The sequence below is a fragment of the Melanerpes formicivorus genome, unplaced genomic scaffold (genome assembly GCF_026170545.1).
Source record: "Melanerpes formicivorus ecotype bairdi unplaced genomic scaffold, bMelFor1.0.p_v2 SCAF_11, whole genome shotgun sequence".
In the NCBI taxonomy this organism is placed as follows: Eukaryota; Metazoa; Chordata; class Aves; order Piciformes; family Picidae; genus Melanerpes; species Melanerpes formicivorus.
Genome location: NW_027142363.1, coordinates 2,364,555 through 2,391,931, shown reverse-complemented (window position 1 = coordinate 2,391,931; position 27,377 = coordinate 2,364,555). Strand labels below are relative to the sequence as shown.

Genomic DNA, 27,377 nt, shown 5'->3' with positions numbered 1-27,377 from the left:
CAGTTAGGGTTGGAAGGGACCACAAGGATCAGCTAGTTCCAACCCCCCTGCCAACCCCACACTAGATCAGGCTGGACAGAGCCTCATCCAGCCTGGGCTTAAACACCTCCAGGGACGGGGCCTCAACCACCTCCCTGGACAACCCATTCCAGGGTCTCACCACTCTCATGGGGAAGAACTTCTTCCTCCCCTCCAGCCTGAATCTCCCCACCTCCAGCTTCATTCCATTCCCCCTAGTCCTATCACTACCTGAGATCCTGAGAAGTCCTTCCCCAGCCTTCCTGTAGGCCCCCTTCAGATACTGGAAGGCCACAATGAGGTCACCTGGGAGCCTTCTCTTCTGCAGACTGAACAGCCCCAACTCCTTCAGTCTGTCCTCATAGGAGAGGTGCTCCAGCCCTCTGCTCATCCTCCTGGCCCTTCTCTGGACACCTTCCAGCACCTCCAGATCCCTCTTGTAATAGGGGCTCCAGAACTGGAGGCAGTACTCCAGGTGGGGTCTCACCAGAGCTGAGCAGAAGTTCTTGACATGAGAAAATAGCCATGTATTCAAAATCTAAACTTGGCTGTGTCTCTTTCCTGGCCATCTTCATTGTAACACTCTTTTTTCACAGATCTTCCCCTATCAAAGCTCTGTAAATGTGCTAATGGTTGCCTTGGCCTCACTAAAGTTTTTTTTCTCTTGTCTGTGAGCATAATTTTTCTTATGCATGCCTTCCATCTGGAAATGAATTGCACTGAATTAGCCAGACCTTTCTCAAAGTGCACAACTTAACATTAAGTTTTAATTAAAAAGCCTTTTTCATTAATTATGTTTTATCCTAGGAGGCTCTAAATCTTAGTCTGTTTCTGCCAGAATAGGCATAGATTACTGCCTTATTTTAGCACTGTATTTATATATTCACTTTGAATGAACTCAGATGAAGCTTTTAAGGTTTTTTGAGGATCATGTATAAACTGTTCTTCAGGTACTCTCTTCCTTTCATCTGTAAATATTGAATGTAAGCAGTCATTTGGGGCCTCAAGCCATGTCATCTTTAGTAACAGAGATGATTACCCTTTCATTAGTCACTGACAACAAATGACTATTGTGAAAACAAGGTGACTGTGTTCTCATGAAGATACCATCTTATCTATAGGATTTAGAAGATGAATGATAACTTTGTGTCTCATTTTCTGAATGCCCAACTGAAAGCTGAAAAGCCCAGAATGCCAGATGGGAAACAAGATTGTCTAGATGTCCTCAACTGGTCAGTCTCATTTGTGCAACTTGAGGTGTTCAGATCTATGATGACACTCTCAGTTCCTGCCACAATAAAAGGTCACTTTCCTGCCTTCCATCCCTTCTCCATCTTCCTTACAGCCTGCCTAAAGCTACTGTGCAGGCTGTGGGATAGTCTGAAGTCCTTAAGCAATGCTACCTATTAATCATTAGCAGTCACTGTAGATGTATTATATAAAATAATTAAGAAATATCTGTCCCAGATGTCTACACAAAACTTCCTGTGCTACACAGATAAAATCTGAACAGAGCTAGTTCCAATGAATGTTGCTACCTGCAGAAAAGGAGTGATTTAATGCCACACATCTTTCATTACTATTTAGAAACTGATTCTTAAAGAAAGATGCTTACATCTGTCTCTTGCTCCAGATGGTGCATTTTAGCTGCCTGCATTACTCACAAGTTGGTTTTACTTTTAAACAAATACTTAACCCAGAAGTGATCTTATAAAGCATTCTCCATTCCTTGCAACTGAAACCTAAATTTCATTGCTGCTTTAATTCTCAGAGCAGGGAGTTTCCTGTCTCACAAGTCAAAAGTACAAGGCAAAAAAACCTCTTTTGTAATATTTCAGTGCAGCAGACACAGTTGTAAAACTGCCTGATATTGTACCCTCTAGTTAACCAGGAAAGAGTCAGGCAGCAAATTTAATCCAAAGTTCTCATGAGATCTGGCAGTGTGCAGACAGGAAGACAAACCTGCACAACATTTTGTTTGTTTGTTTTTCTGGCTTTTCTGCCATATCCCCAGCTCATTGAGTTTACATTTATGTTCCAGCCTCCAGGATTATTTGCTCCATCTTAACAGAAAATCCAACAATGTATGTAGCAATGCTGTGACCTTGTCCTAAAATCCACCCAGGAAGAGACAGTAAGCAGGCTGCATCTCTCTGCCAGAACAGACACATGCTGGATGCTGGCTTTCTAGCTAAGAACCATAGTGGGATGGTGCAGCTTCTCCTTGGGAAACTAGAAAATGGATATATGTATAGAATGCCCCATAGGAATGTCAAAACACAGCAAGGTCCCAGCAAAGGTATGGCCCAGATCCACCATATCAGTAACCTTGGCCACAGTAACCCCATGCAGTGCTACAGGCTGGGGTCTGAGTGGCTGGAGAGCAGCCAGGCAGAAAGGGACCTGGGGGTGCTGGTTGATGGTAGGCTGAACATGAGCCTGCAGTGTGCCCAGGTGGGCAAGAAGGCCAATGGCATCCTGGCCTGGATCAGGAGTCCTGTGAGTCCTGTGTCCAGTTCTGGGTCCCTCAGTTTAGGAAAGATGTTGAGTTGCTGGAACATGTCCAGAGAAGGGCAACAAAGCTGGGGAGGGGTTTGGAGCACAGCCCTGTGAAGAGAGGCTGAGGGAGCTGGGGTTGCTTAGCCTGGAGAAGAGGAGGCTCAGGGGAGACCTTCTTGCTGTCTACAATTACCTGAAGGGAGGTTGTAGCCAGGTGGGAGTTGGTGTCTCCTCCCAGCAATACCTATACCTAAGCATCTAACCTAAGCTACTGCAATGGTTGTCAGCCATGAGCAAGTGCCTCTTCTGTTTTGTTTGAACGAAGAGTGCAACACAAGGCTTACCTTAAAAAAACCTCTTCTTAATCACCTCTTGGCTGTTAGTTTCTTCTTTCTAGCTTTGACAGGTGACTGACTATAGGAATGCACTTTTGGGAATGGAGACCTAGCACCACTGTGGGTGTGAAATGGCAGGTAAGAGCCCCCCTTGTCAGCTCAGAGGCCACAGTCAGCTAGCAACATAACAGCTATTGTCCTGTCTCTTGGAAGGGGCTCCTGCTAAGCTGTAAGACACGATTCACAGTGCAGACTGGAAATGCTTACCGATTCTTTGCTGTGGGTGTCTATTTACTGATACTGACAGACACCTCTCCCTGTGTGTCTGGAACAATAAACTCAGAATGCCTAAGACCAAGTCAAATAGGCTTTGCAAGACTAGCTTAAAGTAAAATCATTCTCTCCCTGGGCTTTTTATAGAGCTTTTTTGTACAGAGAAAGAAATGCAGGCTGGATTGCTTTCCGGAGGGATGTGAGGGATGAGACATTTCCTAAGGGTGCCTGTCCCTGTGTATGCTGCAATTCAGAAAACTGACTGCCAAATGCTCTTCTCAACCAACCTCATCTAAACACAGGCTGAATAAACTCTGGCCTTGTCTCATGTAGAATCCAGTCTTTAGAGAATAGCTGAAAAAATAACCATAACTTTAATCTGCAGATATCTTAGAGTCCTTGCCTAGTTAGTATCCTGTTGTTAGGGGGACTTTCCTTAGTGTGCTGTGCTAGTGCAGATTTGTAGGTGGGAAATTTCCATTCTGAGGGGTGTTATGGGCTGAGTTAGATCCCTGCAATAACTTAGTCTGTCAGAAATCTCTCCCAGAGAGCAGATCTCACCACACTAGGAGTCTGGAAGTAAAAATGAGATTGTATTTGCAAAAGAAACTAAATATAACAGTATGAAAAGCAATAAACATCTACAGAATATATTTACATACATGTATATGTGTGTGTGTGTGTATATATATGTACATATATACACACAGAGTTTCACAACAGCACAGGACTCCCCTGTACATTTGATTCTGCTCTTTGCCCTCTCTTGGGGACAAAGGGCCCCGAGCAGCTATACAAACCACACACTCCCTCTCCGTGCCCCCTGTACCTTTAGAGAAGTAGCACAGAGAAAGCCCAAGGTCAGAGGGAGTATAGTCCAAAAGCTAAAACAGAGGGAGCAGCCCAGAGTGAGGAGGCAAAAAAGAGAGCAAGCAAACTGCTGCAAGATAGAAGGTTTGCAATGCTCCAGTGGAGCAATTTTAACCTATTTATTGCTATTATTCTTCAGACCAATTGAATTAGATGGACTTATCATTATTGTAATGTAGACTCTGAGGAATCCACCCCTCTGTCCAAAAAGCTTGGGAAAATTCTGGTCACAACTGATTTTTAGTTTCAAACGATAACAAAGGGTCCTGGAACCAAAGCAAGGCTTTACTTAGCAAAGTGCTTCCCCACTTGGTTCAGTATGTTCACACATCACATGATCATAATTTATCAGATCTACAGATGTTATAACTCTGCTAAGCTATTGCCCAGGTGTCAGTTGAGGCTGTTGGCTCTGATTCTCAACTATCCATGTGTTTAGAACCAAAACTGGTGAAGTTTGGGCTCATGCTTTGACAGTGTGTCCCCACAATTCTTTCTTCTGATTCACTTAGGCCCTTTTACAGTCGATAAAGGATAACTGAAGCTGCCATCGAGAAGCAAAATCTTCCCAGCTACAAATACCCAATTATGAAATGCCGCTGAGGGTTGAATGAATTCCTCGCTGGCCCTGTAGGTGATAAAGTGATGGCCAGAGACTCGGGCTTCATTATCCGGATCATTATCACAGCTCCTATGACTCCCATCTTAATGCCAGCAATTAGTTTGCTCAGATTTTCTCTGAGAAATTTTCTGTATGAACCTAGCAAACTACATCCTGATTGTTTTGTTCCAGCCTTCCAAGACAGAGGCATAAACACCGTGAATGACTGTATATCTATTGATTATGAGCTTAGACAGACTTAACACCCACACAATAATAAGGCATCTCCAAATGAGCATTAGGATCCAAGGCAGATCAGGCATGCAGCAATTGTACCTATCAGGCTCATTAGCTAACCCTGACCATCCTTCATGCTTCACAGAAGTGCTTTCTGCATTTTAAAATAACATTAATGGGGGGAAAACGTGTTTGGGGTTTCAAATTATTGCTTCTGTGTAATGTTTTTCTAATGCATGAGTATTGAAACTTGGGTTTCATTTGGGTTCCTTGTCAAACCATCAGATCTACTCCTACTATACTATAATACCATGCCAGGCATGCCTTACACAAAATGAGAAATGTAACAGAAAATGCCTCGAGACAGCTACTTTTAGAAGAGGCAGTTTAGACTACTTAAATTATATCTTGCATTGGTTGTTTTCCCACACCACAGTGTGCCTTCCATTTATTCATGTGCCATAATTACCATCCTTTCTAATCTTCCATATAAGAAAGAGAGGTACTTTCCTTTAGCCTTTGAGCTGTGATAGCTGAAAAGTCATCAAGAGCAGAGTAGTCGTTCCCAAGCCTAGACAGAAATCTCATTTTCCAGGTTCCAGTGTTTTGACACATATCTTTCATCATACTGAAATAAGAACTACACTGGGCAGAGAATGGACAGAGAGCGGTGCTGAGGAAAAAGACCTGGGGGTGCTGGGTGATGAGAACTTCAACATGAGCTGGCACCATTCCCCTGCAGCCCAGAAACCAATCTCACCTGCACTGCATCCCCAGCAGCATGGGCAGCAGGGGGAGGGAGGGGATTTTGCCCTTCTGCTTTTCTCTGCTGATACCCCACCTGGGGTCTTGCGTCCATCTCTGGATCCTCAACACACATGGAACTGTTAGAGCATGTCTGAAGAAGGCCACAAGGATGATGAGAGCTGCTGTGAGGCCAGGCTGAGAGAGTTGGGTGTGTTCAGCCTGGAGAAAAGAAGGCTCCAGGGAGACCTTAAAGCAGCATTCCAGGATTTGACAGGTTCTACAGAAGAGCTGGAAGGGGACTTTTGACAAAGACATGGAGTGATAGGCTGAGGGGTAATAGCTTCAGACTGGAAGAAACTGGGTTTAGATGAGACTTTAGGAATCAATTCTTGCGCATGAGGATGGTGAGACAAGGGAAGAGGTTGCTTGGAGGCATTGTGGAGACTCCCAGCCTGAAAGTGTTCAAGGCCAGGTTGGATGGGGATAGGACCTTGAGTAAGCTGGTCTAGTAGATGTGTCCCTGCCCATGGCAGGGTATCTATTTTTATATCTGTATCTCCCCAGCATACAGCATCCACGTGCCTTCCAAATCTCAGGCCAATGCTGTAGTTGCCAGGCTACATATCATTACAGTCCTTCATTTTCTCTGTACCCATTTCGGCTCCTGCAAAACAATGCACTGAAAAGAAATGAAGGGAAACATTTTTCAACAGAATTTCAGCTACTTTTAGCAGAATAGCTTGTGTGTCTTCCTAGATATTGCCAAAGAACAGGAGAACTTAATGCGATAGAGAATGTTTCTCTGACATTACAAGACTATGAATAGGACAGCGCAGCATGAAGAATGATGCCCCAGACCAGAAGTCAGGCTATTATTTTCAGCACTATATATGGCAGTATCACTTCTGGTCTATCTCTGTTTGTAAGAATGAACCATTCCAATGCCTGATTTCAGCCTGTGATCCTGTCTTTGTGCCAATTTGAAACAGTATAATTTGGCAGTCCCTTTAAACTGAGATCATAACTGGCCATGCTTTATGAGTGCTCCCTTCAAGAGGCAATTCCAAAAGCAAAAGGAAAGAGAAGCCTGCCAGTGAAATAGAGTTATGGCTACATCTAGAGTACTCTGTGATATAAGTTACTGAAAAATGAAAACAATCTCACAGAATATCATTGTGCAGAGCAAATGAGCCATGAGAGATTTGGTGGGAAGAATGAAAGGGAATACACCACTGTAATAACTTCAGCTTAAGAAGTGTCTGTGAACTGAAAGTACATAACAGCTTTAGTAAACACAAAGTTTGAATGTCAGGAAAGGTCTTACCTACAGTCCTTTAAAACAAAAGGCATACTTCATCTTTTATTACTAGTTTGATCTCCAGCAGCAGATTTCAACTTCTGATACAAGACTGTTACTGATGCTGAAAATAAAACCAACATGAATTAATTTACACATACAAAGAAGTGAAAACTTGTAAGCCTTACATTTTTCATTGCTGCTTGACATCTTTTCCTATCAAAAATATCAGGATGCCTGCTTCTGGAAAAGGTCTCATTCTTGCCTAGTTATCTTTACTTTTTGCCTAGTTATCTTTACTTCTTGCCTAGTTGTCTTTACTTCTTGCCTAGTTATCTTTACTTCTTGCCTAGTTATCTTTACTTCTTGCCTATCACAAGGACACAGTAATAGAACTTGAAGATTCACTGAAATTGCAACAACAGCATGTCCCCCTCCATGGTGCTATATCTCCAATAAATGAAATGAGCACTGCTGCATCTCATGAGATCCATTTCTTTGTGAGAAAAATGCTGAGGGCAAGCACCATTTGTTTTCACAGATGTATACTGGGTGTTGCCTTTTTTTATCTACTCTTCCTTTCCCACTAACAAGTAGAAATCGCCCTGGCTAAATGTGCCAGTGAAGAGACTGGATACGGCATTTGGTGCCATGGTTTAGTTGATTAGATGGTGTTGGATGATAGGTTGGACTTGATGACCTCGAAGGGCTTTTCCAACCTGGTTAATTCTATTCTATTCTATTCTATTCTATTATTCTATTCTATTCTATTCTATTCTATTCTATTCTATTCTATTCCATTCCATTCCATTCCATTCCATTCCATTCCATTCCATTCCGATGCATTCCCTGTACATGAGAAGAAATACATTTAAGAATGATTAGCAGAGTGGTGTTTTAATAAGCATTCCCATTAGGCATTGCCTTACTCTTGGTTGCAAGCTTTATGTCACATAGGTCAAGGTTGGCTGGTTGGCAAAAGGCCCTGCAGAGCAAACAGCAATGCGTATGTCTGAGAGTGGCTCTTGCAGGTGAATCAGGCTGTCTCTGGACACGTGTGCTGCAGTGGACTGATGCCTCAACACATATAAGTGGTTTGGCAAGGGGTGGGAATATCACAGCAGTCATCAACAGTGCTGGTGCAGTGCTTTGCATGAAGGCTTAGGGATGCAGCACCAACCCCCCCAAATGAAAGCATTATAAATCACTAAAGTTACTTCAGAGTGATTTGAGAATCAGAAAGTTAAAAAGGAGGGCTACCTACCACCTGAAGAGGAGGACATGTGCTGCCAAAATGATCTCCAGAATCTGCATTAAAAAAATGACTTGCAAATAACTGCATGCTACTTGCTGGACAGCAAGGTGGTGTTCCCAGGCTGCTCCCTCCACTCCAAGCACTGGAAAAGAGTCAAAACATGTTCCAAAGCTCTGCTATAAATGAGGAGCTTTCAGATAACTTAGCAAGGCTTGTTTGCAGGAACTCATCTCTCATAAAAAGCTGGTTGCTGCTCTGGGGAGGAGTAAAATAGCTACTGATGACATTCAAATCATGATCTGTCTTCTCAGCCATTAATTTTAAATATGATTCATACTCCATTATGCTCTGGAAGCCAAAGAAATTATCTTTTATTGTGCCTAGCCATTTTTCATCACTATGTACTCATAATGACCAATTTTACTCTTCCCTTCTGATATGTGCTGGAAAATGTGCAGAAATTAACCCTAATGTTTACATTTGTCTTTAATTCATCTTCAGAAGGATTTCCCAGTGTAAATATATATTTATACAATGTAACAGAATTATTAGCACCCAACATGTATAAACAACATTAACTTTCTAATTGCCTAAGTATCAGCGTTGGTAAATCAGACACAAGTCCAGGTCAAAGTCCAGGGAGCAAACACTACTGAACTTTGTCCTACTTAAACACACATTCAAGTAAAAATGTACATCTTAATGACTGTCTCAGCACATGCTGGGGCATTTTAATAACCATGGAAGGGAAGTAAGAAAATGGCTGGCTCTGCAATACTCATCCTTGTTTGCAACACCAATGCAATTTTAGGTTTGATATATTTAGTCATTTTTTTTCCCCAAAAAGGCCAAAACAAAAGGTAGATCACAGGAAAAGGCCCAGCCTTAAGTTTTCAAACATCCAGATGGAATTCTTTTATTCAGCTGCCTACCTTTGCACAAATCATTTGCTCTCTCTGTGATTCAAAATCCCACCTGTGAACCAGATATGCTCTTTATATGTTTCCACAAAAAAAAGTATTGTATTTTAAGATACAAGGTCCCTCCTTACAACTTTGGAGGGCAGTGGCTGTGCAGAACCCCATGTAGAGGTGAAGTTCTTCCTTACAAGTCTGTACAAGTGATGTTACACTGCTGTAACTCTCATTTCAGTTTTATTCACAGAGTACACAGAAGCAAAATACTATTTTTATTGTGTCCAGGGCCTGCCTCTGTCCCTGCCCAGTGAGGAGCTGCTGAGGGTAGTAGGGCTGCCCATTCTGGGAAGTACCATGGGGTTTGTGGCAGGGCAGCACACATTTAGAATAGAACAGAACAGAACAGAACAGAACAGAACAGAACAGAATAGAATAGAATAGAATAGAATAGAATAGAATAGAATAGAATAGAATAGAATAGAATAGAATAGACCAGGTTGGAAGAGACCTTCAAGATCATCATGTCCAACCTATCATCCAACACAACCTAATCAACTAAACCATGCAACCAAGCACCCCATCAAGTCTCCTCCTGAACACCTCCAGTGATGGTGACTCCACCACGAACTCAGATAGCCCATTCCAATGGGCAATCACTCTCTCTGTGTAGAACTTCATCCTAACCTCCAGCCTAAACCTCCCCTTGCACAGCCTGAGACTGTGTCCTCTTGTTCTGGTGCTGGTTGCCTGGGAGAAATGACCAACCTCTGCCTGTCTACAACCCCCCTTAAGGTAGCTGTAGAGAGCAATAAGGTCTGCCCTGAGCCTCCTCTTCTCCAGGCTAAGCAACCCCAGCTCCCTCAGCCTCTCCTCACAGGGCTGTGTTCCAAACCCCTCCCCAGCTTTGTTACCCTTCTCTGGACACGCTCCAGCAAGCCAACATCCTTCCTAAACTGAGGGGCGCTACTTCTTGTTCCCTAGAATATTACTCAAACAAATAATGAGGTAAGATCACTGAGGTAAGTCTCAAAGCACACAGTTCAGTTTCATAAATATCTGATGGATTAGGAGAGAGAAGCAGGTAATATTTATTATCACTAGCTAACTCTCAAGTAGTATCTGATCTAAAGCAGTAAGCAGAGCAGGACAAGCAGCATGCTCAAAGAAAATGTAATTTTCATTCCTGTCTGTCCAGTGTAAGAGTTCCTGGGTAGCAGAACCTGAGTCAATTGTTGTGGGGTTTATTTAAGAAAAGAAAAAGCAAGCTGCTCATTATGCTTAACAGCAATGAGTGTAGAAAGCTTATAAATGTCTGGGTTTCCTTTTAGAGTAAAGGAGAGTAAGTTACTTCTATCAGGGATAACAACTGATACTATGAGGCTCATGCAGCTTGTCACGTGTGAAGCAAATCCTACACCTCCCATGAGCACCAGCTTCAGAGAGCACATTTCCAGCTTGCTTATTACTCTCCCCTCATTTTATTTTTATTAAAAACCTTTTTCAAATGAGTGAGAAAATGAAAATTAAAACAAAGACTGCAGCAACACAAGAGGAAGCGATCTATGAAGCTTTATATCCTAAAGCTGGTTCAGCATGCCTGCAGAAGAGCACACCGCAGGAAAAAGGCGGCAGTCTAATTATCAAACTTATGACCATTCAGTTATTTATGCTGCAGATATTTGCCATGATTCATTGCAGAGCTTTAAATATGCAGTCTAAGGAAATAATTTCTTTCCTGAAAGATGACTGAGATAGCTAGGGATAAGAAATGAAAATGAGCTTGTACAGAAATGACTATATGGCATCGTTTGATGGAATGCAGCTATTGAAATTGCCTTAGCATCACTGGTGGTTAAAAAGCACTTTTCTTAAGTGATTGACATCTATTTTCAGAACTATTTGGTGGAATTTGTACAGTTAAGAATGATGCTAAAATTCTTCGTGAAGGAGCTCAGACCAAGATATTCAGCTGTTCATTTACTGAGTGTCAGCTAGGCTCTTGGCAGGTTAGAAGGCCACATGCTATGAAATTTTGTTTTGTACATGAACTCACATAACAGGGCTCTCATTGCCAGAAAATCTAACTGAAGAACCACCAAAATGTAACTAGAGAATGCTGCAACAGTTTGCATTCAGTATAATGAGATGGGAGCAACATAGGACAGGATTTCTACGTACAATACACTAAATATACCTGTTACAAGTTTCTTGTATCTTATTCTTTGTTTTTTACTGCTCTTCAATAATGACCATTGCTGAAACAGTATTTAAGTCATGAACTACACAGCTCTATACAAATGGTGCCACTGGTTTTGAATGCATTAGGATCAGATCTGTGAGACAACCCTATTTCAACCTTGAACTGTCCTGCTCCTCTCTGTTGTGTACTCTTCTTAGCCCTATTTCCTTTTGGGTTTGTGAAAGTTCATCCATGTCAGTAAGGTCTCCCCTGAGCCTCCTCTTCTCCAGGCTAAGCAACCCCAGCTCCCTCAGCCTCTCTTCGTAGGGCTTGTGCTCCAAGCCCTTCACCAGCTTTGAGAACATCCTGCAGATACCTGTATGCATACATATATATATGCACACATACACATGCACACATACACAGGTAAGCTCTGTAAAAGCAGTAGTGCAGATGCCTTTTATTCAGCTTTAAACAGAAACTCAGTAATGCAGTTGTAGCTATACTGCACACTGCTCTTGGCAGTGCTAAAAATAAGTCATTTGGCTTAAACATTTCTAAGCAGAACACTTTATAACTTAAATAATATGATTTTTATTCGAGATCCCATTCAGTCTAATGCAATTTTTCTGAGAGCATGCACTAATTTCTGTGGTTAGCATACCCTTGGGAGGATAAAAATGTTAAATATGGTTCTTTGTGGGGTTCAAGAGATCATCTTGCCTTATTTAGAATAGATTACCACTAGTGAGGCTTACATAGCAATAGAATTCATGATTATGATATGTATTCTATATAACTAACTATTGAATTGTAGCCAGTATCATTAAACATTGGCAGGTTCTCACTTTGTTTTAACAGTTGGAGGCTTTTGGTCAAGCAAATTGTGTTTTCTATATCTAAATTGAAAGTTTAAGTTGTGGAATTGAAAAGCTCTGCTAATTGAAAGTGGAGAATACAGAGTATGAATGAGGGGTAAATTGCAGGTAAAAGGACTGAAAAGAAGGGAACACATATGGATATTTTGATGTTTACCAATGGGGTCTTAGTATAACAACATAATCTAGCCTTCATTTTCCATCTTCATTGCCTTCATGGGGAAGTGGTGACTGGATCCTCACTGTTATAAATGAAAGCCAAATATAGTCTGCAGAAATCACTTTTGTCAGATTTAACCAAAGAGTGTTGAAAAATGGTCTCAATTTTTCACCTCCATTTAACCTCCTCTTTAACATTTATAGCTCTCTAGTGAAGCTTAACAATAGACAGAGGATCGGTGATTCTTTCTGCCAGTCTGTCAAAGTCTTGGGGCCCCTCTATGGAATGAGAATACTGTTTATAACTATGTTAGACTGACTTTGCCTCTTTTATGAGTTACCTCTTTGCTTCTGACTTTTAAAAAGCAAAACCAAACCTACTTAGCCCTATGAAGAAGGCTGAGGGAGCTGGGGCTGCTTAGCCTGGAGAAGAGGAGGCTCAGGGGAGACCTTATTGCTGTTTACAAATATCTGAAGGAAGGTTGCAGCTAGGTGTGGGCTGGTCTCTTCTTCCAGGCAACCAGCACCTGAACAGGAGGACACAGTCTCAAGCTGCACCAGGGGAGGTTTAGGCTGGAGGTTAGCAAGAAGTTCTTCACAGAAAGAGAGATTGCCCATTGGAATGGGCTGCCCAGGGAGGTGGTGGAGTCACCATCACTGGAGGTGTTCAGGAAGAGACTGGATGGGGCACTTGGTGCCATGGTTTAGTTGATTAAATGGTCTTGGGTGATAGGTTGGACTTGATGATCTCAAAGGTCTTTTCCAACCTGGCTGATTCTATTCTATTCTATTCTATTCTATTCTATTCTATTCTATTCTATTCTATTCTATTCTATTCTATTCTGTCCTGTCCTGTCCTGTCCTGTCCTGTCCTGTCCTGTCCTGCTTTTAATTGTAGTCTTGAAACTCAGAGATGAAACATATGAAAATAGGTGAAAGCAATCATCTATTGCAGGAAGCTGAGGGCAGTTCTAAAGTTCAAGAAGCTTTTCACAAAGGTGAAATGAATGTAATCTTTGTGAGAAATGTCAGTTTTATTCAGGGCAACTGCAGTCAAAACATGAGGGTTTTAACTGGAACACTTAAGAACCGTATGCTGAGAAAACGAAAAGAAGGAAATAATATGGGGAAAGGTTAACATCTTGACATTAAATTGTGGGCTTTAATAAAAATTATTGTATGTTTTTATATGATCAGGTACAACTGCCTGCTATGGCAGGTCATAAAACAAAAATGAAAATACTCATTTCATCTGTCAGTCTCCAGTTGTAGTAGAGCTCTTCAAGAAACTTAAATGTGCAGGTCTTGGAAATGAGCTGAATCACTCTGTGAAATAATCCATTTTTACATTCAATGTCTCTGTGATAGAAGTATTATATTCAGATTGGTTTGGTTTGTTCATTAATATAGAAAACTTTAGTCCAAGTTTCAGAGACAAACCACCACCCCTTTAGCCTGGAGAAGACGAGGCTCAGAAGAGACCTTATAGCTGTCTACAGTGACCTGAAGGGAGGCTGTAGCCACAGGGGGGTTGGTCTCTTCTCCCAGGCAACCAGCACCACAACAAGAGGACACAGTCTCAAGCTTCACCAGGGGAGGTTTAAGCTGGGTGTTAGCAAGAAGTTCTTCACAGAAAAAGGGATTGGCCGTTGGAATATGCTGCCCAGGGAGGTGGTGGAGTCACCATCACTGGAGGTGTTCAGGAAGAAACTGGATGAGGCAGTTGGTGCCATGGTTTAATTGAGTAGATGGTGTTGGGTGATAGGTTGGACTTTATGATCTCAAAGGTCTTTTCCAACCTGGTCTATTCTATTCTATTCAAGTCTAGTCTATTCTAGTCTAGTCTAGTCTAGTCTATTAAAATATAAACTATGCACTAGACACAAAATCTCTATGGTATTATATCACATCTGCAGCAGGAATTACTTATGAAGTTACAAAATACATTCCCAAAGGACCAGTATCTTCAAGTTTTCAATGTGTAGTTCAAATGATCCTAGTGTTGGCTTCTGTGAAAATGACTGGCCCATTCTTGGTTTTGCACCATTGTCCTGCACCTTACAATTGGTCTTGACTTGCTTAAGGTTTGAAAAATATGATATTTTCTGCTAGCTACAATAAAATTGATACAAAGGTTTAAATATCAAAACTCTAGCAAAGATGAAGAGGAAATTAGGGCTAGAAATCAGCTGATTTTCTTATTCTTAGATCCATCCAGATACAGAAGACTCTACGTTAAACACCTCTAAGCAAAACTTATCTTACTATTTATTTCAAAATATCAAATGAGGCACTATGCTCTTAGCTACAGTGTTCTGAGAATGCAGGGGGGGAAAAAGCACTGCTAATGATAAGCAGCCCTTGTGAATAAGTTGTTTTCACAGTGCTCTGCCAAGATCCAAAAGTGGCCAGATTGTGAAAGCTGCAGGCTGTCTGCCGTGTAGCTGACAGGTATCCTGAGGAGAACAAAGTCAAACACTGCAGCACATGTAGGCCAGAGGTATGACATTGTTGGAGATATTGTATGCATTTTGTGACTCTGATAATTGCAGTGACAGCAGATTGGAGAACAGAAATCATAGATGCTTATGTGCAGGTGTTCTAGGGAAAGTTTCCAGCAGTGTTCTCTTACACCTAATGAGGTGGTGATTCAGTGTATGCTAGAAGTCTCTTTTCACCCTCTTACAGCTATCTAGTCATTACCTCTGTATTATTTTTCTTTAAAACCATGTGATAGGTAAATGTGAATTGTTTGTTTGTACATTTTTCTTCAGTAAAAGAAAAACAACTAGAGTTTTGTGGGTTGGAAAAAAATAACCTTCTGAAAGATGTCCTTTTAATCTCTTTAAAAACATTTGGGTGATACCTAATTTTTTTGTGACAGAAGGCATTGCCATCCAAAATGCCCTCTGAGAATCAATTTTTTTTTGAAGAAAAACCAAATCAAACAACGCCCCAACAAGTAGGGAGTGCTAGGACAACATAATCAAGGTGTTCCAAGTCCTTTATGATCATACTGATTATACAGGTGATGGTCAGGGCACAGTCTCAAGCGGTGCCAGGGGAGGTTTAGGCTGGATGTTAGGAAGAAGTTCTTCCCAGAAAGAGAGATTGGCCATGGGAATGTGCTGCCCAGGGAGGTGGTGGAGTCACCATCACTGGAGGTGTTTAGGAAGAGACTGGATGAGGCACTTGGTGCCATGGTTTAGTTGATAAGATGGTGCTGGGTGATAGGTTGGACTCAATGATCTCGAAGGTCTTTTCCAACCTGGATGGGGGATGATCCTGTCATGTCTGCATACAAACACAACTGCAGGAGGACTTTGGTGCATGATGCTCAACCTTCATTAATGTATAAACTATAAGAGGAATGCACAACTTAAAAATACAATAGAATGGGCAAGCACACAGGTTAAAATACATCCATGAAGAGCAATGCCTGATACTGGGGTTCTATATCCATCATAACTAAACCAGCAGGAGAACTGTAATTGCATCTAAATTAAAGAGGAACAGCTCTGAGAGTTATGAAAGCAAAAGAGAAAAACTGAAATGCTAAAAATTCTCATTTTAATAAGCAAGTGCAAAGTCCTGGAAAGAAAATTGTGGTTTTGGCAGGGGAATCAGCAGGCCAAATTTAAATGTTAATTTTGATCTGTAGTGCAGAATGCATTTGGTAATAAAGGTTAGATACAATTTTTTTGGAGCAAGTATCATGTCATACAGTGTGATTTATATCCTAATTAGTTTACAGCCCTGTAGCCAGTCCATCTTACAAACAATTAGCTGAGAGATTTCCTTAACCTGCAATTTTATATGAGTAAAATAATTTCTATCTTTTCTTCCTCCTGTTGTCTTCATTTCTTCCCCCTCCTGTTAACATTTCAAGAACAAACCTGAAGAGTGCAAACCCCTTAAGTTTCTGAATAACATTCAAGAACACAGCTTACTAACAGTAGGCTTTTTCTCCAAAGCAAGACATCACTGGTATTTCCTAGATTATAACACATGTGATTTATATATATAGACTAGACTAGAATATGGGATAGGATAGGATAGGATAGGATAGGATAGGATAGGATAGGATAGGATAGGATAGGATAGGATAGGATAGGATAGGGTAGGATAGATCAGATTGGAAAAGACCTTCAAGATCATTGAGTCCAACCTATCACCCAGCACCATCTTATCAACTAAACCATGGCATCAAGTGCCTCATCCAGTCTCTTCCTAAACAATTCCAGTGATGGTGACTCCACCACCTCCCTGGGCAGCACATCCCAATGGCCAATCTCTCTTTCTGGGAAGAACTTCTTCCTAACATCCAGCCTAAACCTCCCCTGGCACACCTTCAGACTGTGTCCTCTTGTTCTGGTGCTGGGTGCCTGGGAGAAGAGACCAACCCCCACCTGGCTACAACATCCCTTCAGGGAGTTGTAGAGAGCAATAAGGTCTCCTTTGAGCCTCCTCTTCTCCATGCTAAACAATTGCAGCTCCCTCAGTCTCTCCTCACAGGGCTGTGCTCCAAACCCCTCCCCAGCCTCCTTGCCCTTCTCTGGACACCTTCCAGCAAGTCTTTCCTAAACTGAGGGGCCCAGAACTGGACACAGGATTCAAGGCTCTACTGTTCTACCATCAGTTGTCCATTGATATTTCAAAATCAATGTTTTGATAGTTAAAAACCAAAATGTTTTAAAGGTATTTATTGTACAAGAGATGCTTGGCATTCTTTAAAGAGGGAAATCTTCCTTCAAACACACCTAAGGCATTACAAAATAAACTTTTGGAAGCAATTGCTTTAGGCTGAAACCTGACACAAGAAACTACACTTATCCACAGTGAAACAAATTTAATAGGCATTTCACTCAGGATAAATTTAACCTTGTCTTAAGATGAGAACAAGAATTACTTTAACTTAAAAACTGAATGCAGCTGTGGACAGAATGTGCCAGCTTCAAATACAGATGCTTTGTGATGACCTGTTTCGCCAAAGGAGATTCAAGAGAGAATAGTCACTAGCTGTGATGTGCCAATTGCTGGTGCTGTAAGCAAAGGCTATGCATAAAGCAGTCATAAGCTTCCATTTTCAAAGGTAGCATTTCAGTTTGCTTCAAAACCAAGTAGCATCAGGAGTCAGAAATAAAGTGTTTGAAACAATTGGTTAAAGAAAAGGAACAAAATTCTGAAAAGAGAATGTTTCCTTAAAGCTGCTGATGATTACTCAAATATATCTTGGGGCAGAGATAAAAACAAGACTTGGCCACACTTGGTGATGCAATTTAATAATGACAGTTTCTGAATTTCTGGAAAGCTTTTCCTGAGGTATCATTTGTTGTTTGGTTTCATAAAATCCCACTAGCAACAGCCTGTGATCAAAATATGTTTGTACTAGGTGCAAGCCACACTTTGTGAGTCAGGGGCTAGCTACAAAACATAAAGCCCAAGTTTAAACCAGTCCTCCTACACATTGGCTATTGCCAATAATTACACCAAAACATTTGTGACTGTCACTGATTTTGAGATGAAGAGCAAACCCATGTGTCACTAATAGTTATAATGCAACTCATTGGGCAACTTTATATTGTAAAAGAAAATAGCTTTTTAGCATCAATAACAGAATAAGTAGATTTTGTGCCCATGTACACACAGGCATTATACAGCAGGCAAAATTTTATCACAATACTTTCAGACAAGATTTCTTTTAGTGATTCCTCTCTCAAAAATGTAAGTGAACAAGTACGTCTTGAGACATGGGCACTTTCATTTTAACTTGTGCTAAAACACTCTTCTGGATTCCATCATTTCAAAGCTACTCTTTCTCAGCAAGATGTTTTAAGTTGTAAGTGTCCATTAAAATCACCATAATCCCTATGACACGATAGGCTGCAGCAGCTCCCTTGGAGTTCTGCACTCTGCAATGTCAATACCCTCTAAATGGAGGTGTTTAATCTGATTAGGGGCAGATTAAGGAGGCACAGACACGAAAGAAGTAGTTTAACCTCTCAATTATCCATGGATTATGGCATTTGTCTTTCCAAAATATCATTAGAAGTGAAAGTGAATCTATTAAGGGCACAGGAAAGTACTATGTAAAGCAAAGTTGCACTGCACAGTGTTGTGACCTCCCATTCCCTGTGCAGACTGCTATGACAGTAAAATAATGCTACTAGCACAATGAATATGTTAACCAAAAGAAAGCCAGCAATGGCTAAAGTGGAAGTTTAAGCAGAACTCAGAGGAAGAAGCAGCACATAAACCTTATCAACAGTGACTCTAGAAAGCATTTGGAAAAGGAGCACATAAGATATATCCCAACTTTTCCTCAATTTCTCTCTGTGTTTGGCAGTAATTTACTGCATGCTTGTGCAAAACCCTGTGAAATCACTTACCTGTGCTGTAACACGGAGTGTGAACCAAGTTCTGTCCAAGAACTCCATGTATCTTCTTCAGAAAAGAAGTGAACAATCCTGCTGCTCTGAATAATCAAATCAGAAGCATGAGAGTATCTCTTGATATTTCTTTGAGACATTTGCATTCAAAGCTTATGGAAAAAAATGAGAAAGGTGGAGCCACACTGAGGCTAGTCAGGGGCAATAGGCGGTCTTCTGGAGCTGTGGTACCTAGAATAGAGGTTTGTCTAAAGGTTGCATCAGCAATCAGTGAGGTTATTGAGCTCTCCCAACTGGCTGAACAATCATATTTACACAGATCATAGCATATAATCTCTGGGGTCAGAGTGGCTGGAGAGCAGCCAGACAGAAAGGGACCTAGGGGAACTCATTGACTGCCTGCTGAACATGAGCCAGCAGTGTGCCCAGGTGGACAAGAAGGCCAATGGCATCCTGGCCTACATCAGAAATAGTGTGGCCAGCAGGAGCAGGGAAGTCATTGTGCCCCTGTACTCTGCATTGGTTAGGCCACACCTTCAGTCCTGTGTCCAGTTCTGGGCTCCTCAATTTAAGAAGGACATTGAGACTCTTGAACATGTCCAGAGAAGGGCAACAAGGCTGGGGAGAGGCCTCGAGCACAGCCCTGTGAGGAGAGGCTGAGGGAGCTGGGGCTGCTTAGCCTGGAGAAGGGGAGGGCCAGGGCAGACCTTATTGCTGTCTACAACTACCTGAAGGAAGATTGTAGCCAGGTGGGGGTTGGTCTCTTCTCCCAGGCAACCAGCACCAGAACAAGAGGACACAGTCTCAAGCTGTGCCAGGGGAACTTTAGGCTTGAGGCGAGGAGAAAATTCTTCACCGAGAGAGTCATTTGCCACTGGAATGGGCTGCCCAGGGAGGTGGTGGAGTCACCATCACTGGAGGTGTTCAAAAAGGGATTGGATGTGGCACTTGAAGCCATGGTTTAGTTAGTCAGGAAGTGTTGGGACTTGATGATCTCTGAGGTCTCTTCCATTCTTATCGATTCTATGGTTCTATTCTAATCAAGTGGAAGCTTGAAGACAGCTATTCATATATGAGAGAAGAATTCTTATTGCCATTCTACTTGCCTAAATCAGAACATACACGTTCCAACTGTCTGACCTTTCCTTACATACACTGGTGCAAAAGCACGTGGTTATACCATTTACCACAATTAATGTATCAATATAAATCATACTGCAGAGAAAAATCAGGGCCTGTAGCTCGCTCTGGTCCTGTTTGGCCCCGTATGTTCTCTTTTCTTTTGGCTTTGTACAAATGTGCACTGGCAAGTGCTCATCTACTGCATGCTGAAATTCAGAAAGACTATTTCTACCCTGAAATAAAAATAAATCAAATATTCTATTCCAGATTTGACAGCCTTCTCCATAAAGAGACAGAGAAAATTGGGAGTTGTTTAAACCACATCCTATGAATCATCTTGCATGCTCAAATGTCAAGTTGTATTTCACATGACTCACCGACTATCTGGATTTGTTTTCATGCTTTTTTTCCCCCTGGTTGGGTTTGTATCCAATATCCTTGTACTCTTCCTTCTACTACATGGAAAATCCTCACCCTCTCAAGCAAACTATATGGGAGGAATTACTTTAAAAGTAAAAGAAATAAAGACCTGGAAAACCAATCCAAAAACCAAATCAGCCAAGCAACCAAACAGCATCAACCCACTGTGAAGTAGTTAAATGGAGAGAGAATGATCTCATTGGGAATTACTGACACACGGTAGCTGCATGCTTCATTGGACACCAGATCCCCCAGTGACTCTGTTCATACACAAAGCTGGAAGATGTCAATTTTCCTCAGATGTGGGAAACACAAAATCCAAGTATGCACTACTTTTACAGTTCCTTCTTCTCTGAGTCTCTTGGCTACTCTGATTCTTCTTGCCACCTTGATATTGGCAAGACTCCCATGGCCTGTGCAATTACATCAGGCACTGAACAGTGCAAGCTAATGTGAATCCAGTCTTGTCATTTCTTGACCTTCTTATGCAGTGATACTGAATGGGAGGTCTCAGCCCCAGCCTGTCCATTTTTGGGGTCTTGTCAACTGATGCAGTTTATAACAGTGCCTATGACAAGGCCAAAGCTGATGTGTAGTCAGACAAATAATTAAGCAGCTCACTGCAAAGCCCACACTCCCTTCTTTTGCTCTTCATGGAGGAATAGAGGGGAGATAGCAAACATAGGCTCATGTTCCATGCTTTTGGAACATAATTGTTGGCAACACTTTAATTCTGTGACTATTTCTAGCACATCAGTAAAGCTTAAAAAAATTATATGTCCACCTCAGGAGAATGCTTTTATTATGCTATCTCCTGAACCAAGCAGCTTCAGCTCATTGAAATTCAAGTAATTAAATGCTTGAGCAACCATTACAACTCTAGACAAGAATGCATGGACACACAGTCAAGTGCAAAGTGAGCATGACAAATGCCATTCCAAGTCCAGCTCTTTCCCATCTAATAGTCAGTTTGGTCATTCTCTACTGCCCTCTTGAGATAGCTACTACTAGGCACTGGAAGGAGCACTGATGAATCATCTTTACATCTAGCAATATTGTTGAAATAGATCAGACAGATAGGCATTTATTTGCTTTTGTAAACTTGAATCTCAGTCCAGGAAAATATTGCTGAAGTTATACTGACATAAGACAAAGCTTTTGGATTCCCAGTGAGCTGGAGTCTGTGAGTTATTTGCCACGGAAGGATATATACTGGCAGTATCACTTGATCTAAACTTTGAAAAGCAACACTGAAGGTACATTTTTTTTCAAGGTAGAGACACTTATCTTTTAAAGGTTGAGATGTGTTTCTAAGACTGAAAGAGAGAGGGGGGTAGGACATGACAACTCTACAAATGAGAGGTTTTTTTTCCCAGCAAAAGTAAGCTTAATTTTCAGAAGTTTCAGAATACCTTATTTATTTATTCATTTATTTATTAAATCAAATGAAATCCTGAGACACCAACCTTATCCAACTGCTGCTAGAAACTTCTCACAAACAGTGCTGCATTTCAGGCAAGAATACTAACTTTAGGTGCCTCAAGCTGGATTCCCAAAGGCTATATTTAGGCACCTGTTTGCTTTGAAGAGCGCTGAGGAACCAGCTACTCGAAATGATTTCTTGTAGGCAGCATAGGAAAGCAGACAGATGCCTAATTACAGCCTAGGGAGCTCCTCTTTAGGCTGCTTCTGTAGAAAGTCTTGGCCTTTATCCCTTCTTGCAGGTAAGAAACCAAGTCCTTTTCTATGATAATTTGGAAACCTTCACCCTTTGTTACCTGACTTTACCTCCCAAGATGAATATTACATATATCATAAAGCAAACTGCTTTTATTAAATGTATATCTAGAGGAGACTTGATGGGGTGCTTGGTGCCATGGGTTAGTTGATTAGGTGGTGTTGGATTGGTTGATGGGTTGGACACGATGATCTTGAAGGTCTCTTCCAACCTGGTCTGGTCCATTCCATTCCATTCCATTCCATTCCATTCCATTCCATTCTATTCTATTCTATTCTATTCTATTCTATTCTATGTACATGTATGCTGCAATAAAAGAGTATTCAAAACATATGCTAAAGCTGTTAGGTGTCATTAGATTTATATGCACATTATGGCAGAACTTTTCAAGACAAACTTTCCTTCTATCATAGAGGTGCTTACAGCTAAAGGGAATGACAAAATATACTTTCCCATATCCTAATGTTTCCAACCACCAAACTGGAGATGCATGTAGACATGACAAACGTTGCCTCTGTGGCCATCTATGCTTTGTCCTAATGATTAGCTGTCTGCTGACCCAACATCAAATAAACAGCACTATTTCTCTTTTCAAGACTAAGCAATGTTTTAACAAAAAATAATCATAGACTCAGAGAATTGTCTTGGTTGGAAATGACCTTTAAAATCCTTGAGTCCAATCAGTATTTTATTCTACCAAGTCTGCTGCTAAACCATGTTCCTCAGCACCACATCTCTGCATCTTTTAAACAAGGGTGGAGATTCAACCACCTACCTGGACAGCCTTTTCTAGTGTTTGATAACCATATCAATGAAGAAGTTTCTTCCAATACCCAATCCAAATCTCCTCTGGTGCAACCTGGGGCCATTTCATCTTGTCCTGTGTTACTAGGGTGAAGAGAACAATACCCATTTTGCTGAAACCTCCCTTCAGGTAGTTGTAGAGAGCAGTAAGACCTTCCCTCAGCCTCCTCCTCTTCAGACTGACCTACCACAATTTCTCAGCTGCTCCTCACAAGCTTGGCCCCCTCCACTTGACACCCACCCCTCAGATATTTATGCACATTGATGAGATCCCCTCTCAGTTTTCCCAAGACTGAACAGCCCCAGGGATCTCAGTCTCTCTTCATAGGGGAGGTGCTCAAGTCCCCTAGTCATCTTTGTGGCTTTCCATTGGATTCTCTCCATCAGGTCTCTGTCTCTCTTGAACTGGGGAGCCCAAAACTGGATGCAGTATTCCAGGTGTGATCTCAGTAGGGCAGAGCAGAGGGGTAGAAGAACCTCCCTACACCTACTGGACACACTTTTCTTCTCAGAAAACACAGAGTTTCATAGTAACCTAAGATTTCTCCTGTATGTGAGCATGTTTAGAGTTAGTTAGTGTTGCAAATGTGTGCACATATGCATACATAGAAATAAATATACATGAGACTGGGGATACCTACTCCTTGTCATGTATTGACACTCGTTCCTGCCAGTGCACTTTTTAATTGCTCAGACCAGAGTACATCTTTATCGATGCTTTGGCATCATCATCTTTAACTTCACAACCCATCTCTTTGTTCCTGTTCAGAACACACTTGTGTATTATGCACTGTGAATCCCAAAGATAGGATCTGGGGCTTCATCAATAATAAATTTACATTATAAACCCTAAACTCTTAATTATTTATCAGCCAGCAAAGACACCTTCTCATGATGGTTTCCTGTTTTTCAGGAAGCCCTGTCTTTCAGGCCTTTTTTGCATAACCAGGTAAGTGACAGTGACTCTCACCTGTATCTGTCATGTACAGGGAGAAATGTGTTCCACTTACAAATGAATCTATGGACTTTCATTTGCTTCATTAGAGTTATTCATAGGCCTGCTAATTAATTCTCTTTATTTCATAGTTCCTACCAATTTTATACTCATGGAAATCTGAATTATTGGTTTATATTGACTGGGATTGCTCTGGAGCTCTGTTTCTGAAGTTTTTGTCATACTTGCCACTTTTCCTTCCTTGGCTACTGAGGATGATGCCAAGAATTAATTGCAAACAGTCAGCAGCTCAAGAGTTTCATATCCATGGGTGAATGACATCTGGCCTTGGCAATTAATTCCTATTCATTTTTAAAATTCAGAATAGAATCACAGAATCAATAAGGTTGGAAAAGACCTCAGAGATCATCAAGTCCAAGCTGTCACCCAACACCTCCTGACTAACTAAACCATGGCACCAAGTTCCACGTCCAGTCCCCTCTTGAACACCTCCAGGGATGGTGACCAGCACATTCCAGTGGCCAATCTCTCTTTCTTTGAAGAACTTCCTCCTCACCTCCAGCCTAACCCTCCCCTGGCACAGCTTGAGGCTGTGATTTGTTTTAAAACCTTTTTAGTGAAGTTTCATCTCAAGACAGTTTTTCTCCCTTTCCATTGTAATGAGAAGTTCCTTCTGCTGTGGAGATCCTGATCTGTGACACAAGCCGCCTTGAGCTATGACAAGTATATTATCTACACATGACATAGAGCTTTCTAACTCAGCAGAAGCTGGGAGCTGCTGTCTTCCTGGGGCTACCTGTCTGGCAAAACCTTGACTTTTTGTGGTAGGTTGACCTTGGCCTGCAGCTAAGCCCCCAGCCAATCAGTTACTCAGTTCCATTCCACCCTTCCAGTAGGAGTGGGGGCAAGAATCAAGGAACAAATGCTGGAGACTTGAGAGAAAGAGAGTTTCATAAGTAATGCACTGTACAGGCTGCTATGAAGAAAACAAACTCCATCACAACCAGGCACAGGATAATTCTGTGAAAGATAGCAACTCCCAGGTACCAAAAGAGGTCAGAGGCTGCCCTGGATGGGACACAACTATCTCCACAGTCAACTTATCACAGGACACAGCTGAGCCCATCAGCCAAGCTGAGGATGTCTCAAAGAAAACACAGTTGAGGAAGGGCAGGAATCAATTGGGAGAGGAAACAAATCAAGAATGAGAAACAGCTTTGAGCACCAAGGTCAGAGAAGCAGGACGAAGAGGTACACCAGGTGCTGGAGCAGAGTTTTCTCTGCAACCCTTGGAGAGATCATGCTGAATGGATAGATATTCACACTGCAGCCCATAAAAGACCCCAACCTATAGTGATGGATATTTCCTGAAGGACCTGTGGACTATGGAGAGCACATGCTAGAACAGGTTTATCCAGAAGGACTGCAGCTGTCAGAAGGACTGCAGCTGTCAGAAGGACCCATGCTGAAGCACAGAAAAAGCAATAGTTTTGTGTTTGGCAATATATTCTTACCCAGCACATCCCTGGGCAACCCTATATTTTTTTTGCTGACTCTTTGGGCATTCATCACCCCCATCACAAAAATAAAAGCAAAGTCCAAACACTATTGCAGCATATGTGATAAGAAATAGAATGCATTTCTTGCACAGCTATCAGTAACCCTCTGCCCTTGTAGCAGGGGAAAATCCAGTTTTCAAACCTGATGCATGTATGTTGCCAATATAATGATCTTCTAACATGCAAAAAAGAGGCCAGGAAATGATTTAAAATGCCATCAGCTTCCTCAGAACCGGTTTTCTGCTGATATGCCTTTCTCCCTGAAGTGCTCCCCACACTCTTTCTGAAATATTCATTGCCCTAATGATTTCTTCAGGCACTGCTCCTGTACATAAAGATTAGTTCCTCCCATCAGGAAAGAAGCAGGTATGCAAAAAAAAATGTTTGCTTTCCTTCCTCTGCACCTATAGAGCTGATTTCAACCTGAACTTTCAGATGTGGAACCGTTACTATTAGCCATGTATTTGCAATTAGCAAACCAAATTCCTGATTTCTTTTTGTTTCTCAGATTGATTGCACATCCCTGTTTCCCCCATTATCTTCCCTATTTCATGCACTTGCATTGTCCCTCTGCAACACTGCAGGGCTGGATGCCCTAGAATTCACAGAATCATCTAGTCTCTAGACACTTCTGCAGCTATCAAGGCAATTAAAAATGTGTTTTATCTGTCACTTAAATAGAACCCTTTTCTCCCCTCATTGTTTCCTTGCAAGCTCCTTGTGTGTCTAGGAAGCCATTCTGTAACTCCTGACACCTCTGATACAAGGCAGTGCTTTAGCATAGCTTGCTAGAATGAAAAAAGCAATTTTAGAGACTCCACTAATGGAAGCAGAGTGAAAGTCTTTGCACCCACACCGTTCTTCATGGTGCTGCAAGGTGGTGACCCATGGCACCCAGAGCACCAAGATCAGTTGTGCACCTTGAAGACTGTTGCTACAGTTGAAGCAGTTCTACATGTGTCTGGTTAGGCTTTTCCACACTAAATTTGTGAAATAGGCAGACTTTATTAAGAGCTACTTCAAGCAATGACATACTCAGTCCTGCACTGCACTGCATCATCTTGTAGCGTGAGGGGTGCCAATGCTCATTTCTACCATGAGTGCAGCAGAAAGAAAGAGGAGTTCAATAATAATATTTAGTACATGGTGGTCTGAGATCAATTTGAACCAGAAATTAAAGGTGAAGAACTCTATTGCACTTACCCAGAATGGATAAAGTTGAGAGCTGAAGGAGTTCTACAAACCAGAACTCTACAAGTGCTTCAATGGTGCAGTAGCCAATCCAGGAATTAATCTGCTCCATGCATTTCACAAACACTTCAAGTAGCTTCTGATGACAGAATAGAATAGAATAGAATAGAATAGAATAGAATAGAATAGAATAGAATAGAATAGAATAGAATAGAACAGAACAGAACAGAAAGAATGATACCTCAACATAAGAGACTTGATGGGGTGCTTGGTGCCATGGTTTAGTTGATTAGATGGTGTTGGATGTTAGGTTGGACTTGATGATCTCAAAGTTCTCTTCCAACCTGCTCTGCTCTGCTCTGCTCTGCTCTGCTCTGCTCTATTCTATTCTATTCTATTCTATTCTATTCTATTCTATTCTATTCTATTCTATTCTATTCTATAATGTTAGGAGACTATGATGCAGAAGGAGAATCTATAACCCTTTACAAAGAGCATGTTTTGACCTGACGAGAGTGGATGCTTTCACAAAAATAGCTGAAGAGTACCTTCCCTTAAAGAAGGGAGCTCAACCTGAGTCAAAAGTCTGAATTGATCTGAGGAAGTTTTAAAGGATCTGAAAAGTCAGGATCAAATTTTTATGTGAGAGAAGAGTTCTGATAAAAAGATTGCTGAAGACACTGAACAAACGCTGTCTTGATTCAAACCTCACACAAAACCAGAAAAGCTGTTCACTGAAGATTCTGTAGAATCAACAGCAGAAACTGTGATGAAAAGTGGGTCTTATTTGAAGACACAGTTCTGTTATCTTTTTCTGGGCCTGATTACACGCCTATTTGTTTATCAATGTCATCAGTGCAATGTGCCAGCATGTCTTAAAAGCGTTTAACATCTTTTCTGCTTCCCTCTTGGCAAGATTTGAAACAAAAGTTTA

General features: G+C 41.5%; 1 long non-coding RNA gene across 2 annotated transcripts in view; it reads right to left on the bottom strand.

The window, feature by feature from the left end:
- Nucleotides 1-18,832, bottom strand: part of LOC137444109 (uncharacterized) — a 40,329-nt gene extending 21,497 nt beyond the window's left edge. The window contains exons 1-3 of one of the 2 annotated variants that reach the window (XR_010988084.1): nucleotides 18,655-18,832; nucleotides 8,142-8,274; nucleotides 6,905-7,001 (exon numbers count right to left, since the gene is read on the bottom strand). This is a non-coding gene — a long non-coding RNA (uncharacterized lncRNA). The remainder of the gene's footprint in view (nucleotides 1-6,904; nucleotides 7,002-8,141; nucleotides 8,275-18,654) is intronic. The other variant, XR_010988083.1, reaches the window with a different exon arrangement.
- Between the last annotated feature and the right edge of the window lie 8,545 nt (nucleotides 18,833-27,377).